This window comes from Trichechus manatus, unplaced genomic scaffold (assembly GCF_000243295.1).
Source record: "Trichechus manatus latirostris isolate Lorelei unplaced genomic scaffold, TriManLat1.0 scaffold00012, whole genome shotgun sequence".
Taxonomy (NCBI): domain Eukaryota; kingdom Metazoa; phylum Chordata; class Mammalia; order Sirenia; family Trichechidae; genus Trichechus; species Trichechus manatus.
The window spans coordinates 8,985,949-8,990,892 of NW_004443948.1; the positions used below are offsets into that span (position 1 = coordinate 8,985,949).

At 38.5% G+C, this 4,944-nt stretch overlaps 1 pseudogene; it reads right to left on the reverse strand.

Annotated features, from left to right (window-relative positions):
* Positions 1-827: 827 nt before the first annotated feature.
* Positions 828-2,455, reverse strand: LOC101342905 (peptidyl-prolyl cis-trans isomerase H-like; annotated as a pseudogene).
* Between the last annotated feature and the right edge of the window lie 2,489 nt (positions 2,456-4,944).

The window sequence follows — 4,944 nt, forward strand, 5'->3', positions numbered from 1 at the left end:
GTCTAAGGAACTCCATAATTTTTATATTTTCATTATATATAGCTTATAATTCAAGGTTATTGAAATGTTTTTGTTTTTAATACCACTAATATATTTCCAGGCAAATTAATGTTTCTATTATAGTAATAGTTTCAAAACATTATGATAATAACTTTGAAAAAAAATTTAGAAAAATGTATTACTTGATACTTGTAGTGGCATAAATTTAAATGTCAACTTATTAACATTTTTTTCTAGTGATTTTAGTTTACTTCAAGTAACACATACACACATGCTCACCAACACCCAAATAGACACTCACATACATATATATCTTGTGTGGGAGTGTGTGTGTGTGTGTGTATGTGTATGTATAAAAAATGTGTGTCAAATAATGTATAATATGTTTAACAGTTATATCAAATGTTCAAAATATTTTACATAATTACAGAGCAATGAGAAGGTATCACAGAAAGTATATTCTATCTCATTCCAACTACAGAGACAATCAGAATTTTTTAAAAATTAAGGTAAATATAAATAAAAAGACCAAAAACCTTTATACTGAGAAAGACCATAGTTTATCTATACTTTGTATCTTTAGTTTTGATCATGAACCAATTATTTTTTAATCATATTTATGATCCATTTATTTTTTAACCACAAAAAAATTATTTACAATTAAAAACTTAAACACAAAATCTTGGGTCCTGAATTTGTGATACTTCTAATGTGTCTTGATCAAATGGAGCAGCAGCCGACAGGGAAGCACAGCTAGGGACCAATCCAAATGATTTTATCAAGAATATCACCCAGAAGAAAGTGAGGCCTGATTGTCTTGGTCTGGGCTACGTATCCCCACACTTCAAGATTGCCACAGGCAGCTTGGTCTTACTGTTGGGGCCCATGGGAACATTCTCAGTTTTTCTCATCACTGGGAGTCCATCAGTGATTTCTCTGAACACCACGTGCTTCCCATCCAGCCAATCGCATTTACAGCAGGTGATGAAAAACTAACAGCCATTTGTACTGGGACCATGGTTTGCCATGGAAAACAGGCCTGGAGTTGAATGTTTAAGTTTAAAATTTTTTTCCGCAAATGGCCCTTGGTAAATACTGGCAACTCTAGTACCATCTCTGTTAACAGTATCCATCTTGGGTCATGAAATCATTTATGACTTTGTGTGCTATGGATTGAATTGTGTCCCCCAAAAATGTGTATCAACTTGGCTAGGGCATGATTCTCAGTATTGTGTGGCTGTTCACCATTTTGTAATTTGATGTGATTATCCTATGTGTTGTAAATCCTACCCTCTATGATGTTAATGAGGCAGGATTAGAAGCAGTTATGTTAATGAGGCAAGACTCAATCTACAGGGTCAGGTAGTGTCTTAGTCATCTAGTGCTGCTATAACAGAAATACCACAAGTGGATGGCTTTAACAAAGAGAAATTCATTCTCTCATAGTATAGTAGGCTACAAGTCCAAATTCAAGACATCAGCTCCAGGAGAAGGCTTTCTCTCTCTGTTGGCTCTGAAGGAAGGTCCTTGTGGTGCATCAGTCTTTCCTTGGTCTGGGAAAATCTCAGCACAGGAACCTCAGGTCAAAAGGATGCTCTCTGCTCCTGGCACTGCTTTCTTGGAGGTATGAGATTCTCATGTGTCTCTGCTTGCTTCTTTCTTTTATATCTCAAAAGAGATTGGATTAAGACACTATCCAATCTTGTAGACCTCATCAGTATAACTGCCACTAATCCATCTTATTACATCATAGTATAGAGTTTACAACACATAAGGAAATCACATCAGATTACAAAATGGTACACAATCATACAATACTGGGAATCATGATCCAGCCAAGTTAACATATAATTTTGGGGGACACAATTCAATCCATGACAGGTTGTATCTTGAGTCAAACTTTTGAGATATAAAAGAAAGAATCAAGCAGAAAGGAGAGGGACCTCATTACCACCAAGCAAGAAGAGCCAGGAGTGGAGTGTGTCCTTTGGACTGGGGGTTCCTGCAATGAGAAACTCCTACACCAGCGGAAGATTGATTGCAAGGACCTTCCTCAAGAGCCAACAGAGAGACAAAGACTCCTCTTAGAGCTGGTGCCCTGAATTTTATATTCTAGCCACCTAGACTGTGAGAGAATAAATTTCTGTTTGTTAAAGCCACTCACTTGTGTTATTTCTGTTATAGCAGCCCTAGATAACTAAGATACTGTGAAAAGTCCTCCCTTTGTATCTTATTGGAACCCTATCATTTCTGAATTCTCCTGTGAGGAACTACCTAAAGTTCTAGGCCATCTTAGGCACAACGTCTGCAAAGAGTTCAATCTTCCTGCCTCCAACTGTCTGCAAACAGTGAGAGATCGTCAGAAATTCCAGTTCAAGCCGGTTAAGGCCTGGGCGCCAATGCTGGCATCAAAGAACACCATAGAATTGACAGGGCTTGAATTTGCCATTGTCATGGCTCTGAGCTGGACATGATCCAATTTTTTTGACTGTCAGTTAAACTAAAATACAAAATTATGTTGAAAGTAATATACACTTAAACATTGAGATACAAGTTTGCATTTGATTTTTAAATTAATGCTAAAAGATTTGGACCATTTCAATTAATGTTATGTTTGGCTATACATCATACAAAATAACTTATGAAACAAGATTATTCTCATATTTTGTTCACCATGAGTATAATTATCAATGACCTTTATATTATAGGCAAAGATACATTTTTAGTGTCTGTTTACTTTCAGCCTGATGAGAGCCAACAGAATGATGTAACTTAGCCCATTCATTCTAATTGGAGGGGTAAATATGTTCAAAGTTTTATATCATTATTTGTTTCTATATCTAGGGTAGAAAGATGTGTTGGTTAGCAACTGATTCTATTGCAGTTGTTAAAGTACAATACAGAGATTGTAGAAATAAGAATGAATATTTGATTGGCTGGAAGATTAGACTCTAAATGTCTTGGAACAGGAACCAAGTAAAGTTATATTTTCTATGTTACATAACTCCTAAAATAAGAGAGAACCTGGTCATACTGTCTTTTAAATATTACAATAAATATATTTCGTAGTTAAAAAGAAAGGGAAGAAGCAGAAAAAAAATGCAGAACTTCTGGAGGTGGAGTGAACATGGCGCTATAGACAGAAGCACCACGACATCCCTCCAAAGCAAAGACCCGAAAAACTAAGTAAAACAGAGACAAACATCAATCCTGGAACCCAAGTATCAAATGAACAGATAAAGAATTCAACCAAGCATCAAACGGAATAAGAAACTGACAGAGAACAGAGAGCAAAGACAGATATGGAGTGGAGGTTCCTATCAGCTAACACAGTATAGATTCGCCATCTTGGACTCCTCAACTACCGAGATAGGTAGACAGGGAGTACAGGAAGACAACCTCACAGAACTCCTGGTAGGAGACAGAGCACCTGGTAATCAGTGATACATGCTTTCGCACCCACCACACTTCTACCCCTTGCTTGTCCTCTGTCTCCTCCTGGCAGGCCACGGTTGCTCGGCCTTGGAGGAGCTGGCAACGTGCCACTTGGATTTGCCCCACCCACACCAGCTGACTCCTTCAGTGCCATTTTTTTGTTCCTGTTGTAGCTTTTTCCAACTTGTTTTGGTTTCTTCTCTCTCTTTCACCTCCCTCCCATCCTTTCTTTTGAAGGCCTAGCTCTGTGTGCCATCTCTGCCTCTTCTTGACAGCTTGTGCAGCACTGCTTAGCTGGGGAGCCACTCCTGGTGGGCTCCCTTGGGGAATTTTTTTTCTTTCTTCTTTCTACTTTTTTTTTCCCTTGGTTTCTTGCCTCTCTCTACCTCCCTTCCTTTCCTTCCTCTCAACCACCTGGCATCTTTTTTTTTTTTTTTCCTCAGTTTCTTGTCTCTCTCTACAATCCTTCCATTCCTTTCTCCAAATCAGCTACCTGCTTGTGCCTTTCTCTCTCCTTTTTTTAATTTAGTTTTTTATTGCTTTCTCCCTTCCTTTCCTTTCTCCCATCCATCTAGCTGTATGTGCTGTATCTGTCCCTTCTTGATGGGCTGTGCCTCACCACCTGGTTAGAAAGCGACTGGCACACAGTTTCCCTGGGTCTGCATCATCCAACGACAGGCTCCCTCAGGAATTTATTTTTTTGGCTCCTGTTTCTCTCTCCTCTTTCTTTTCTTTCACATATCCACTTAGCTCCACATATCACAACCTCCCATGTCCAACTTGCCTATCTGCACCATGCTCTGAACATCACACACCTGAGTAGCATGGGCACTGTCTACCAGAATCTGCCTAGCACTGACCCTTGGCCCTGCCCTGTCGACCCCAGTATGTGCCACAAACAACCCCTCCCAGCCCATCCTCTTGTGTTGGACCTGCCCTGCTGCAACATAGCTCAGCAACTGACCCCGCCCATTGGACAAGGTGGTAAATATCGTGCCCAAAGATGAAAAAACAACAAAGAATGCCCAACCTGCCTGCTCAGACATAACCAAATAAAACAAAAAAGCAGGATGAAAGAAACAAATCTACAATCAATAAACAAAATAACTACTGAATGTCCTGAAGACAACAGACAATATCAAAACATATACAAAAACAGAACAGGATGGTTCCAGTACATGACCAAAATAAAACACCAGATGACCTTCCAGTAGAAGAAAAGGCACTGGAACTTCCTGATAGGGGATTTAAATCTCTAATATTCAGAGCTATTCAAGAGGTGAAGGAAAAAGTAGACAAAAATGAGGAAAAAATGGACAAAATCATGGAAAAGACAGAAAAAACAATGGAATAATTCAGGAAAATAATACAGGAACAAATTGTTAAAATAAATTCACAACTAGAAATCATACAAATACAGCAATTAGAAATACAAAAGATAAACAACAAAATTTCAGAAATAGTATCACAGATGGTCTGAGGAACAAATTTGAAACAATGGAAGACAGG